Source organism: Haemaphysalis longicornis, unplaced genomic scaffold, assembly GCF_048455015.1.
Source record: "Haemaphysalis longicornis isolate Haplotype H1 unplaced genomic scaffold, Haemaphysalis longicornis Haplotype H1 scaffold_9, whole genome shotgun sequence".
NCBI classification, from domain to species: Eukaryota; Metazoa; Arthropoda; class Arachnida; order Ixodida; family Ixodidae; genus Haemaphysalis; species Haemaphysalis longicornis.
This window is the reverse complement of record NW_027526460.1, coordinates 927,083-942,316: the sequence shown is the minus strand read 5'-3', so window position 1 is coordinate 942,316 and position 15,234 is coordinate 927,083.

The window sequence follows — 15,234 nt, the reverse complement described above, 5'->3', positions numbered from 1 at the left end:
GTTATAGATACATTCAGAAGCTTCATTTAAAGCTGCCGCTGGGCTTTCAGGTCCGCTGTAGTGGAGGGCTGCGGATTAATTTAGCCGACGTAGAAATCTTCCAAGTGCGCCAAAATCTCGCCGAAGGGACATTCTAGAGGCAGGCTTTCTTGCTCTCACTGTTGGCGGTGTAGTAACCACAACGGCCCGCTGCAGGAAAGCCAACTTTACGACACAGGAGGGCGACTGCGATGATGGTGACAGAAGGAGGGAACGCTTCCCGTGTCCGGAGTCGAACCAGGGTCCCCGAGTTGTGAAGCCAATGTCCATCCGATTGTGCCGTACCGGCACGGTCGACGTTGGCGGGGCTTAGCTGTCTCGTGAGGAATTCGTTTGCTGTCGTCGGAGTTTGGACTTCGACTCGTAGGCAGTCCAAACTTTTTAGGGTTCATGCTTGGACTTTGATTGCAGCAACTTTGAGTTTGGCACTGCGCCATTTGATATTCGGCGGAAGAAAGCGTCGCGTTTCAACCACCGTCGCCGTTAGGGAAAGGGGCATTGATTTTCCAGTTTTGCAGCGAACGAGGTATAGTGGCATCCCCGCTGAAATCTTTCATGTATGTCGTCGTCCTCGAAGTTCAGAGCTGCCACCTATAGTCTAGTCGCCACCAACGAGCGGCCACCACTGCGCAGGACCGCACAAATGTGCACCGGCCTCTCGTCCGGGCGTCTCGCTGAATCCCAAAGCAGGCACCCGCAGAGCATGCTCGCATGCGCGCTATGCAGTCTCCGTGGCGTTTCCAGACCCCCAAACGTGTGTCGTCGTCAGAGGCATCGGCAGCAGCTCCCGAAAGTCGCGCAATTTACGATTCCCTTTGGCGCGCACACGCATCGTCCCGGCACGGATGCGGGGTCCAGTTCTCACGAGGCCGCCGATATGCGTTTACGGCAGCGCTCTCGATCGCGGGTCGATCTCGTCTCGGCGGCCGGACGGCGGCGGCTAAGCGCAGCTATGCTTGCCCCCCCCCCCCCCCCATCCCGGAAATGGACTGCAAGCGCCGCCCAGGGTGCTTCGCTTAACCGAAGCCTCCGCTGGGTTAGGCGAAGCCGCCCATTTCGCGCTTGTCAACGTTTTGGTCGTTGCGGCCCGCAAGTGCTACTCTCGTCCGTGTAATCGTCTCGCTTCTCATTCCGCTTCTTGGTTTTCATTTTTCTTGGTGCGACCAATGGTGTTCTGTCAATAAACTAATGCGTTTGCCCATTCACCAGTTGGTCGAGAGAAAAGCTGATGAGATCTCCGAACACACGGCGGGTGTGTGAAACCGGGTGCGTCAACATAGCTTCCTGAAAATCGCCGAGCAGGAACGCATGGTTCTAGATACGGCAATATACGCATCGATCATGAAGGAGGAGCACAATAGTATACCTTTATCTCACAAACCCCGTATCGGTAGCATTGAGACCGTTCGTACATGAGTTTAGGTGAGTTTACTTATGTGCGAAAAATCGTCGCATTGTTTCGTCCTTCGTTTGCGATTTGTATCTTTGAAGGTTTGACGATCGATCGATTGGTCGAACTTTCCTCGGATTGGACGAAGCACATCCACGGGGTTACCTGGCAGCGCGCGCCGACGGGGACACAGGAGAAAGAAACGGCAGGACAAATACGCCTTGTCCCGTCGTTTCTTTCTCCCGTGTCCCCGTCTGCGCACGCTGGTAACCCCGTTGACATGCGTGGCCAACTAGCAGCTATCCTCGTGGACGAAGCGGCCGCGCTTCTCTCAGCTTTCTTTAGGAAGGATGGTGAAATTTTCTGTACGCTTTGGACTTTCTCGCGCGTTTAGTAAAATGCGTATTATTCGCAGACCCACGCCATGTCGTCGGTGAGCCTTGGTCTGTATAGACCTCTGAGCATCCCACGTACATCTGAGGTCGCGATTTATTTGGTGGTTGACAGGCGAGATTGAACGCTGGGAAGAATGTCCCACATTTCAGTGTCTTGGTAAGATAACCAGGAATCGGGTGAAAGGCGCGGTCGCATTACAAATAAAGCCGTCCATTTCTAACAACAATCGGGCGCAGTTGTGTAGGCTCGCACTAAGGATGCACGGTGTGCCAATTTTAAAGCAAAGCTGTCTACCTCTACCATGCCAACGGCTCCTTCGTGGCGTGCGGGACAAGAAACTCCCGACGCGGTGAAGACGGCAGCGGGGGGTTTCCCTCACGGAGCACACTGTAGATGGCGCGGCGAATTTACCCAGCGTTCCCCGCGCGCCGGAGCTGTCCAACTCGGCGGCAGCGTCGGCTGGGCCATTCCGTCGGCTTTGTCGTCTACCATAGCGACGGTTGTTTTGGACCTGCTTTGGCGCAGCTTCGCGTCCACTGCGCACTTCCTTCGCACGGCTTGATTAACTTGTACGACACTCCGTCCCGGGTTTTCCGGACCCGACGGAATTATATGGTCGTGCGGCAAAGATACGTTAAGAATAGATTTCCAGGGCGGGAAAAGAAAATATAGAGACCACATACAGACATCTGGCCACTGGGGAAATGCACTGCTTGCCACGAATGGAACTCCGTTTTCTAAATGGGTGAATACTAATTCGGTTGTGTTTTAACCGCTTTACAAAAGGCAAAAGGAGCAACTGGTTCTTATAAATAGTGATTATAAAAGCTTCATCAGCTTTCTCGCAATTATAAAACTTACAAACTAACTAGTTTAAAAAGGTATAAATGGCCCGGGCGTCACTAACTCTTACACGCTAAATTTTTTCGGTGTCTGCGCTTGTGTCGCGCGGGGGTGTAGCCCCAAGCTAGCCCATCAGAAAGGCTAGCTTCCGCTGTTTCACAATTGGAAAGACGCTCCTCTCCGTTTTCTTTCTGCCGACCCACGGCTGGGCTACAGCGACGGCGTCCGCCGCTCTAGCCAGGCCGTGGCCAACGCTTCTGCGTTCGGGAGGCCGGCCCCGCGAATTCCAGGTAACGGCTGGCTGAATCTGGTTTCGCTCTTTTTGAAGCCACGTGTGTTAATTCAAGTGATGTCGCATAAGTAATTGTTGTGGGTGTCGTATAAAGTTTGGCTTTCCAACCGCCATCACAGCGTGGATTGGAGCCAATTTTTTTAACTACCGGGCGGCCACCGCGAGGCACGTGCTAATGTGCGCTCGGCATTTTCCTGGTATTTTCAACCGCGGACGTAAAAATCTAACGATTTGCTAAACAGCTTGGCTGTTTAACAAATGCCAAGAAAAAAAAACAGCACTGCTTGTAAAGTGTGCACCACCGCAGTTAGGGCGCTATAACAGTGAAGCCGACATCGCAAAACCTAGCAACACCTAGCAAAAACCTAGCAGAACTTAGCAAAACCGGAAGAGGCTAGGTCGACCCCCAGCCGCGGTTTCTGCAGCCTTGCAGCACCAGTGCCCCCTGCGCCAACGTCTTTTTTTCTTGCAGAAGGGTGCATTCACAGGAAAAGCAAGAAAAGGAGGGGCTTTTCCCGATCATCCATGCGCGTGCTAGCAGATGTGCACAGCGACCTGAGTCCCAGAGACGGAAACCTTAGGCCATAAAGTTCCTCTTTTTCCCTTGAGTCCGGATGAAGCCTCTTGAACATAGAAGCATGAGCTAGGCGAATAGAAACATTTTAAGCAATCGTTTATTGTTTCCACTGTCGTGCTTTCTGTTTGGTTTACCTGTGTGCTTTGTTGCCGGTGTCTGCTCGCGCCCGATTGTCTTATCAGTTTGTGAGGCGAACCGAGCGTTCCCTTCTCTCTATTTGGTATGGCGCTCGGGATGTCTGATTTTATATGGAGAATGTTTCGCCAGGGAGTCTCTAGAGTACAATGTTTTTTTCTTTAATAACCACTATTAAATGCAGAGCATTTCAGTAACTCACGATGTCACCCGCGTTGACGTCCGTAGTCGTAGTCCGCACCCCTCCCCCTACACTATATAAAAAAATACTATTCGGTGCCTGGTTTCGATCCCTCGACCCTGCGGCGGAACGCAATGTACATGGTGCTCTACCCACTACGCCACAAAGCCGACACAGAATGGGAGGCTACGAACGCGCCTTATATCCTTGACTCATTCAAACTACGTCAAGAAGCTGCTGATACAACGCATTCACTACCACCAACTCCCCAAACACTAAACGTTAACGCAATACACCCACCCCCTATGCGACGCATTTACTCGAGTCCCCCTCGCGGGGAGATGGGCCCAATTTTTTTTCTCGACCCAATTAGACGGTTCCAGAAGATTTAAGCGGTTCCAGAAGATTTCAGATCTGAGTTATTAGTGGAGCACAAGTTCGCGTCCATAACTTTGTACCTTGAATAAACCTCTGTCGTCCATGGCTACGGGACACTGTAAGTGCGGATTTGGAGGTTGGTGCCTAAATGGTCAAGCTTTTTAGCTCCTAAAAATGCCTGTTTGCGTCATATCTGCCTCTGTTAAGGTTTTTCCAGTCCTTGTTCTGCTAGCACTGTGACCTGTTCAGAACCCCGGAACTCAGAGTTTCTCGCACGCCACGTGCAGAAGTCGCCCGCCGTGCTCCGCAAAGCATATCGCGCAGCCGTGGTCTTTCCTCCCGGGGCTCCTACCAATCGCCTTATGTCACTAGGAATCCATAACACCATCCCTGATCTTCTTGAGGCCCACCGGACAGCCCAACTCGCCAGACTCTCCACCACACCCACGGGCCGTTACATACTCCAAATCACAGGGCATACACCCCTCACAACATCCACGCAACATCCGAGCTCTCATCCGCATCAAAGTGCTTCCCCGTCACATGCACCCCATATTCCATGCCAACCGCCGACCAGCTCGTGCAAGTCATCATGCAAAACTCACCTCCCCTGCACACCATGTACGTAGATGCAGCAAAATACCTACAGAAACCGGCCTATGCCCTCGCGGTTACCGGACCGGACATCAACGTCCCGACACACACTGCCACCATCTCCACCTCATGTGCAACTACGGCGGAGGAAGCGCCCATTGCCCTTGCGCTCTCCCAGAGTCTCACCCCAATCACCGTCCTATCAGACTCGCAGCAGGCCATCCGGCACTTCACCAAAGGCTTTATATCCCCCGTAGCCCTCAAAAGTCTTCTCCAAAGCCCCCCGACTGACCCCGTGCAACTGGTGTGGACGCCGGCCCACACCGAAATAGGTGCTAACGAGGAAGCGAATGCACACGCTCGAGCTCGTACTTCCCAAGCCGCTGTTTCTCGTACACCTATACACGGGCCTCCCTAGACCGAGACCTCCGAGTTTCTCCTCAGTTTCAGGGAAATTACGTACTCTCCAACCCCCACACCCGCACCTATCCCCCGAGGCTGCCCACACGCGGCGGATACCACAAACGCACACATTTCCTCATCGTACTCCACTAATACATAAGCATCCGCATCAATTCCACGCACCTCACTGCCCCAAGTGCGGTCAACTGGATACTCTGTATCACCCTCTTTGCGAATGTCCTGCTGACCCATACTCCCCGCTCCCCTCCTCATCCCACTAGGAGCAGGCCCTGGGCAGCTCCGAGGAGTCCAACCAAGTGCTGGTCACCTCCCGAGCTCTGGCGGTCGCGGCGGACCTCTGGTCCTCCGCGACCCACCGATTCACGCTAGGGGGCCGCAAGATGCACAAGTGCCCCGCATCGGCTCCGAGTTTCGCCCGCCCTTACGCTGGCTAATCGCTATCTACGCCGTCGAGAGGGGTAGCACGGTAACTGGCAAGTTACGCGGATCACCAGGACATCAGCATCTCGGTCATCAAACCAACAGAAGGTTAGTTCGGAGTGCCCGAAGCCCACACCACGTCTTCGGCTCCGCTAAGCTTGATCAAGCCTAGCCCCCTCGCTCGCCTCATCGTCGCCGCCGCAGCTGCGTTCGTGCACCGGCCACTCTGGCCGTGCCGTGCACGGCCACCGCGTAATACCCAGTCATGAAGAACACCGTGGAAGGGGAAGAAATGGACCCCGCCGAATTCTAAAGACCAGGCTGGGCAACCATAAGGCACCGGCAGCATGTCCTACGCGCGTCTGCTCAGGCAACGGCCCAGCAAGTAAGTCCGCCCGAACTCGATTCCAAGAAGCAATCCCGCCGCAAGCGACCGGTTCAGCGGACACCGCCGGCGACGCCACTCCCGGCAACTGATATCAAGATTGTTCTACGTCCCCGAGGCGGCCTGGCGCTTGCGTCGCTAGCCCAGGCTATCCTCGCCGACGCAATACAGGTTCAAGCTCACGTTGTGCCGAACCGTGAGGACCAAGTTCGAGTGCAGCAAACCGCTAACTACCTTGTCATTAGCACCCCATCGGAGGAACATGCCCACAAGTACGCAAGTATGACCTCCTTGACGGTCCGCGGGAAGCATCTATAGCTACAGCATCTATAGCGGGACAGCATCTATAGCTACAATTCGGACCTCCACATTCTTGACGCCAAGCGACTGAACTCGTCAAACAAGGCCCAGATCCTGTTCGATGGTCAAAACTCCCATTTTGGATTCGGTATTGGTCTACGCTCTACGATGCAAGTCGTTTCGCCGCAAGACAGAAGCGTGCTATGCCTGCTGGTCCACGGGACACCGACAGGATGTGTGCCCCAATGCTCAAGTCACGCCCCGCTCCCCCGTTGCGGCACCGCTAACCTTGCCGAACCCCATGACTGCTCCCCACGATGTATCGTCTGTGAAGGCTCCCACATCACCAGATCGGCTTTCTGCCCACGTCGATATCAACCACGACGGCGGGCACCTACATACGCCCAAATCGTCACAACGGGTGATCCAGCCTTATCGACCCATGGACAAAGTGTTAGACAACAGTTCCCACCGCTGCTGCAAACCGGACCATCCGGTCGCCAAGGTCTCCTCAAGGGATCCCCCATCAACCCACCAGCCGGCCAACCACAAGGACCTCATGCCAAGCATAAGAACGCGCCTCCAAGTGGATAACAAGCCAGCCCGGACCACCAGGTGAGCTGCCCGGTAGCGCCTGCCCACTGCTCGTTAATCAATCCCCCACCACCTCCCCTTAGCCTCTCACTGGATATCCTTCGGGAACTCAATGCTAAACGGGCTGAAATATCCCTCATCCGCCAAGAGAATGCGGCTCTGCGACAGGAAAACGAAGCTCTCAAGTCGCTAATATCCCCTAGGCAAGAGGACCCCACTTCTCCCACCCCTCCTCCCGCTAAGCGCAAGGCGGTCTCAGACGACTCGCCCTCCTCTGAATCTCCCCTTACACGAGACGAGCAATTCCAAAACCAAATGACTGAGGTTGAGGTCTCCTGTAAGCAGGCGCTGACGGAGCAAAAAGCCCAATGCTCGAATATACACCAAGCCTTGCAAGCCGGCATATCCAATGTCCCCGCTAACGTAGAGGCCTTATGCACAACAGCGTTCAAGAGCTCGTGAACAAAATTAGTGCACTCTGCAATCCTTATCCGGCCCTCGCCCTTAATAATGACATCCCCAGGGAATAAGAAGGACCCGCGGACCATTCGGGTCTGGCAGTGGAATGACAGGGGGTACCGGAAAAAAGACAAGCACTGCAACTTCTAACTCAGGCAACGGAAACTCCCCCTACGGTAACCTCGTTACAAGAAGTAGGCTCGTTATTTAAGTTCCCTGGCTATAAGGCATTTCAGGGTAACGGCAACCTCACAACAGCGGTTCTAGTTGATCGCAACATTCCTGGTGAACGCACATAGTTCGATGGCATCGCTGCTCCTCACGATCTGGTGACTCTCTTTCCGAACAAAATAGTCGCTGAGTGGCTGTACATCCTCAATTTGTACAGCAGTCCGAAGGAAACAGGGCATACATTTAATCTTCTCTTCTCTTTTGCAAAACAGACTATAGGACCCCATGCGCTTATCATAGTAGGCGACGTTAATGCGCCAAATACAGCCTCGGGATACCACCATTGTACACGCAAGGGCAGACTTCTCTGGGATCAGATTCAAGCACATCGTCTTACTACAGAGTCGGACCCGTCAATTCCAACTAGGATCGGCAATACCATGCAGCGTGACTCATCACTCGATCTCACCCTCACTTATCACGTCAAACACGCGCGTTGGACCCTCCACTCCTGACACATTAGGAAGTGACCATTTCATCCTCCAGACGGATGTGACAGTAGCCAGCTTCGTGCGCCGCCGCCCTCGGCAGACCGTTTTTGCCAAACTGGGATTGGATTGGATTGGAGTAAACTTTATTTGTGCCTGCAGATCCGCGTTTTTGTGCGCCGTGACGCGGGCCCGGCGTCGTCCTAGGGGTTAGCCGTTACTCGGTCCGAGCTATCCGCTTGCCGTTGACGGCTCGCGAGTCTTGTGCCTTTCGAGCGCCCTCAGGACCTGCTGGACGGCCCAGAGTTGATGTTCGCGGTCGTAGCTCTTCGCGGCTTCTTCCAGCCGCGGCGGTATGGTTCTCGATGCCGCTTCCTCCGGTTGTTTTGAGCAGTCCCACAGGATATGGTACCGGTCGGCCGTCTCCCTACGGCACACCTTGCACCTGTCGGTCGGGTACACTTCTGGGTACATTCGATGCATCAAAGCCGGGGTGGGTAGCGACCCGGTCTGTAGCCGTCTTAGAACTAGTACGGCCTCCGCCCGGCTCAGCCCCGGGTGCAGGGATGGGAGGGCTCTGCGAGCCAGGCGGTAGGCCTTGGTGATCTCGCCGTATGCCGTCATGCGGTCTTTGGCTCCGAACCACACGGGACGGTCGGTCGCGGGGGCGCGGTTGGTTAGAGCTCGTGCCGCCACGTGTGCCGTCTCGTGGTTCGCGTTTCTCGCCTACGCGCACTCGCCCGCATGCACAGGGAACTATTTGATCCTCACTCTTTTTTTTAAAGACGATAGTCTTTCTTGGGCTACTTAAACCCAGAACTTTTGGTCTGTCTGTCCGTCTGTCTGTCTGTAACTCGATTCAGCCACCTGGCCAAAGTAAACTGCATACTACGCAGTAGTCTTATATACTCACAGCAAAATGTAAACGTCTAAGCCCGGTTTATATGTTCATACTTGTCAACTTTGTTGAACATGAACAAGGCATTACGCAAATATAACACAGGAAATTAGTACACAAGGGATATTTACAGTGTTCTTTTATTAGAAAAATTCCTGGGTGCTTGGTTTTTTGATAGCAAATGATATTCTACATCTATTGCAGAAAACCGCCACCTCCTGGCGGCATATGAAAAATCACGCGGGAACAGCAACGAAAGGTTCCACAAGCTAGGTTCCACGTTCTGCTTGGAATGCATGTGGAACACGGACATGCGGTTCTATAAACCTTGTAGTCGACCGCCTCCATTCACGCGCGTCTCCGGCGTGCTGCAGCGCTGGCATCGAGGAACCCCGCCTGCAGCAGTGGAACGCGGTAAATTCAAATCGCCTTAAGCAAACCTTTAGAGTGTTTACTTTGGGATGAGCGCGACGGAACAGGAACAGCATGAGAGGTGAGCGGGAAAGTGAAGGGGGGTATTTCCTTGGCAAATGCCTACAAAGACTGTCGTCTTTTGACGACATTTGCAACGAAAGGAGCAGATACGCGGCCAATTTTTTTCTTGCAATTTGACTACGCGCAGCACGCGCGCGGCCTCTTCACAGATTCGTCCCTTGGCGTAAGTAGTTACGCACCGCCGTTCTGGAATCGCTCAGCACCGTGCGGCAGTCGGTGTCGTCTACAAATAGTAAAACCAGAGAGAAGTGAAATGCACTTAACCACACCATTTATTACTTCAAAGAGATATTCTTGGTAAGGTTAAATCAATGCATGATGCATGAAGGGTGTTTGGCTGAATTGTATTGGTGTAGCACAAGAGTGAAAACTTTTTTTTATAAAATCAAAGTAAGCTCCAACCCGGTGTTAGACGATCTGACTTCTCCGTCTCTGCGCCGCGGACGGAGGCGACGAGACTTGCGGCTGAGAAGGAGGAGGAAGAAATACTTCTGTTCAGATTTCTGAACGGCCCAGAGTGCAGCCTTGGGGAGTGATTCCTTCTTCTGTAGGGCCCATATGCATTCCGCGCGGCCTGTGTTCTGTCCACCCCCTGCAGCTGGGTAGGTAGAGAGGGCCTGGACAGCAGCATCTCCCATTGCTCTTGTTGGGTAGTTGACGGATAGAGAGGAGGGTGCTCAGGGCGAAAGTCGCACACCCCGATTACGGGGCGGAGTATTCCTACTTCTGAGAAAAATTTACATTCAGCGTCGTAGCGATTCGGATGCATTGCGTGAAGACGCGTAGGCTGTGGGAAGGAGCCCGGATTGTATGAGCCGTAGGGTATTTTGTTGTTCTCGGGAAAGGTCAGGGTAAGGCGAAGGTACGGTCTATCTCAGAAGGCGCTAATGGAAAAGGAAAAGGGCCTGTTGTACTAGAAATGTAACTGATTAAGGCGGATTTCTGGGCAAGTTGGTATTCCATTGCAAGACCGTTCAAAGCGCAAAACGTAAAAGCGAAGCCGGATCTCCGGCTTCGGTTTTATTACAAACATGTGTGCTGGGAATACGAGCCACGATCAATGAAGCCGCTGCTTCCCCACTCTTCGGGCCACTCAAAACTCGTTAAACGTGGCATCGCTAACCTTTGCCTGAAAAACGCGCTTAACAAATCTTGCTTTCATAAGTGCGAGCACAGTCTGTTGGCGCAAGTGAATCGTCTAGGCAAGGCGGGATACCCACTGGCGCTTGTTACCTCTGTGGCAAATAAGCTCCTGGGAGACGTCAAACGTTCCCTCAGGAACAAACCGCTCGAGGCTGACGTGAGGGACCAGGCCAAGGGGAAAACCGCAGTTGTCCCGTACGTACACCACCTTTCCCATAGGCTCAAGCAGATCGGTGCCCGCAGCAATGTGAAGGTAGTTTTTTCCGCTCCTGAAAAGCTTTCAGAGCTTTGTAAGGAAACTTACCCAGGACAGAAGCAGAAAAGGACCTGCAAGGTCAAACAGAAGAACAAGTTCGTTGCGTGTACCAAAAATGTGGTGTATGTGATTCCCCTCTCCTGTGGTCGCAAATACGTGGGCCAGACATCCCGGTGTTTAAATGATCGACTGCGGGAGCACAAATGGAATGTAGAGCGTGGAAACACGGGGCACCTTAGTGCGCACTGCCGAGATTGTATGAAATGTAAAGAAAGTAAACCTGACTTCAATCAGACTGTAACAATAGCAAGACATCACAACCAGTTAACAAGGGAACTTATCGAAGCTTCTGAAATGGCCCGCCTCGGAGGGGATGCATGCGTGAGCAAGCCATCTGTGACTCTATCACAAAAGGAACTTCCGTATTTGAACATACGAATCTGAATGCACGTGTCGCACAAGCTGCTGTCGAACAAATATTTTTTATCGTTTTTTCGGTTTTCGTGATTTTGTTTTATCGTTGTTTTACCGTATTCCGATTTTATCATGCGTGTCTTGGGTGTGCGTGGCGTGACCTCAAGAATGTACCGGTGTGCGCACGATTTCTGTGTATATATTTGCCTTCTTTTCCTAATAAATCTTAGTTGGAAGTAGCGCATGTCCCTGTGCCTCTCGTCGTCCCTCGTTTTACGTTTTGCGCTTTGAACGGTCTTGCAATTGAATACCAACTTGCCCAGAAATCCGCCTTAATCAGTGGTGGTATTATCAGGAGCTCCGACTTGCTTGGTGAGCAGACGAGGCCGGAGCCGTCGAGATGGTCTTCGAGGGCGTTGACGGCCTCCTGCAGCTTGGCCTCGATCTGGGAGTCGCTGCTGCCGGTCGTCCATATGATTATGTCTTCGGCGTAGATGCTGTGCCGGACCCCCCCTTTCGCGACCCTGTCGGCCACTCCTATCATTACCAAGTTGAACTGTAGCGGCGAGATCACGGACCCTTGCGGTGTGCCGGTGCTCGCGAGCTTCTTGCCTTGCAGTTGTATGTCGCCAGCTCGCAGCTCGGCGGTCCTGTCCGTCAGGAAGTCCTTGATGTAACTGTAACTCCTGTCGCCCATGTTGAGCTTGGAGGCTTGGGGCAGAATCGCCGAGTGTTTCACTTTATCAAAAGTGCTCTGCATGCATGTCGAGCCCCAGGACTGTGTTGTTGTCTCGCGAAGTGCCGGTGTCGTCCACGATTTCGTTGTTGAGCTGCAGCATCGCGTCTTGTGTGCTCAGGCGCTGTCTGAAGCCAATCATCGTGACGGGGTACAGTCCTTCCCTCTCCAGGTAGTCCTGCCACCGGTTCATCAAAACTTGCTCCAGCACCTTGCCCACGCAAGACGTGAGCGAAATGGGCCGGAGGTTGTCCGTGCCGGGTGGCTTGCCCGGCTTGGGGATCAGGATGGTCTTGGCCTTCTTCCAACGCTGCGGCAGCGTCCCCGTTTTCCAGCATTTGTTGTAGTAGCCCGTGAGGCTTTCGACGCATTTGTCGTCGAGGTTCTTGAGTGCCTTGTTGGTGACGCGGTCCGGTACGGCCGCCTACCTGCTGTTGAGGTCCTGCAGCGCCATGCGAACCTCTTCTACGTCGATGTCTCTGTTGAGGCGCTCGTTGGGTAGCCCCCCGTACGGCCCGTGATGCTCCGTGGACGCAGTCGGCAGGCATTTGTCGCTGATGCGGTTCATCACCTTGTCGGCTCCGTGTTTCGTGATTTCCCGATGGATGAGTTTCGCCAGTCCGTCCCTCTGGTGCGACTTAATCTTAGTTTCGTCGAGCAGATGCTTAAGCAAGTTCCATGTTTTCCCATTGTGCATCTGGCCATCGGCGGCGTTGCATATCTCGTTCCACTGCTGCGCGCATAGCGTGCGACAGTGTTCCTCCATTGCTTTGTTGAGTTCTGCGACTTTTTTCCGTAGCCTACGATTGAGACGTTGCTTTTGCCATCTGTTGAGAGTGGAATGCTTGGCCTCGATGAGGTGGGCCAGCTGGCTGTCCATTCTGTTCGTTTCAGGTCTGTTTCTATGCTCTTGGTTGAGTTCCGCACGTCTTGTAGAACCTTGTTGGTCCACATTTCGATGTCGTCGATTTCTGTGTTTTCTTCCTCCTCCTTATTTCTGGTGTCTCTAAAAGCGGTCCAGTCGATCCACGTATGTTTCCTGACGTTATTGCTGTTCTGCTCCGGGACGACGATTCCCACGGTCATGTGGTCGCTGCCGAGGTCCACCCCCGTGTTCCTCCACGTGATCGTGATCGGTTCATTGTTCTGGACGAACGTTAGGTCGGGGGTGGTATCTCGGGACACGGAGTTACCAAGTCTCGTTGGGTGAGCCGGGTCGGTTATGAGGGCATAGCCGAGTTTCGCCGCGTCTTGGGATCGGTTTCTGCCTTTCGCATTGCTTTTGACGTAGCCCCACGCCGTATCCATCGCGTTAAAGTCACCGCACGCAATCAGCGTGCTCTAGCCGACCGTTGTGCTTGCCTTGTGAAGAATGAATTTGAACTCCTGCAGTCTCTGCGATGGATTACTGTAGATGTTCAAAATGAAGATGCTGTTTCTTCTTTGCTTGGTCGGTATGAGTTCGGTGATTGTGTTCAATCTTCACGTTGCTTAGCCGGTGTTCAACGAAGGTGAGTCCCTTTCTGACTAGGGTGCACAGGCCTCTGCCGTCGGGCGGGCCGGCGTGCACCCTGTAGCCAGGAAGGGACGGCTTGTCCGCTAGCGTTTCTGGAAGTAGAAGCACGTCGGGATTGCGCGGCGTGCACAATGTGTTGCTGGACCACTGCCCTCTTCTTGACGAAGCCGCGGCAGTTCCACTGCCACATTGTTATGCCTGTGACAACTTCCGACAAGTACGCCAAACTCTTGATCCCCCAAAAATTAGTACTTCGGGATTGGACAATTGGACTCAGCAAATTCTTAAAGATGTTCGGCACACAAATATCGGGCTAGATCCCGACATTCCTTGAGATATGGTTGATTCCCACCTACAGCATTTGTGGGCTGCCTACCGCAGTATACAACGCAGATGGCGCACACAAAAGCACAGCAGGAAACTGCGCTCTAAACTATCCCGCCTCAACGATGACGTTGAGTGGTACTCCGCCCAGCTTGCCGAAGATCAGTGGCATGAAATTTGTAATCAAATGAAGGGAAACCTCGGAATGAAACGCACTTGGCACCTCCTCAGGCATCTATTAGACCCCACTCGCGCGAAGACCGAGCAGACCCATGGGCGCACAATGGTCACAGAAAATTTTCCTGGTACCAATGAAGAACTACTAGACAAAGTTTGCTCTCTATATGTAACGACTGGTGACACCCAACAGCTCCCACTATATAAAGGACCACCCAATACTGATCTTGATGCCGATATTAGAGAAGCAGAGGTACGCAGCGCCCTCCTTGATATCCGCCCCGGGTCAGCGCCGGGGCCGGATTGAATAACCAACAAAATGCTCCGTAATCTGGACGACTCCTCCGTATCGGCTCTAACAGATTATTTTAGCCACTTTTGGAAGCTCGGTTATCTCCCCCAGGCATGGAGGCACGCCCAGATCACCCTCATTCCGAAGCCAGGGAAGCCTCTTACCATCGATCACCTCAGACCCATCTCACTCACCTCATGCATTGGTAAAGTCATGGAACACATCATCCTCTCTCGCCTCACGCTCCACCTTACATCTACTGATGCTCTTCCGCATTCAATGATTGGCTTTAGGCCCGGATTATCCACCCAAGACGTCCTGCTACAATTGCTACAATTATCTCGAGACGTAATAACACCTCTATACCAAGCAAGACGCAGCAGCAATCTTGGCTCTAGACCTCACAAAATCCTTCGATAGGGTCTCGCACGCCGCCATCATGCGCGGCTTAGAATCGATTGCCCCCGGGGAACGCACTTACAATTACGTGCGTGCGTTCCTCACGGCGCGCACGGCATTTCTTCAAGTATGAGATCTTAAATTTATTTATTTATTTATTTATTTATTTATTTATTTATTTATTTATTTATTTATTTATTTATTACATATACCTACAGCGCCGATATGGCATTATTGTAGGGGGTTTACAATCTTGATGCATAATGCAATCACAGAAAAAGGGCAATACACAAAAGGGCAACATCACTTAGAAATACATTGGGGGAGCATAATACACAACTGTTACATGTTACATCACAAAATCATCGATGGCAGTGCGAACATCAGATGCGGCAACTACTTCACTGGGTAGAGCATTCCAATCTTCGATCGTTTTAGGAAAAAATGAGTATTTAAAGACGTCAATGCGGCACTGATGCGGTCTAATTTTTCTTGGGTTATCTCATCTAGTAGTGATGT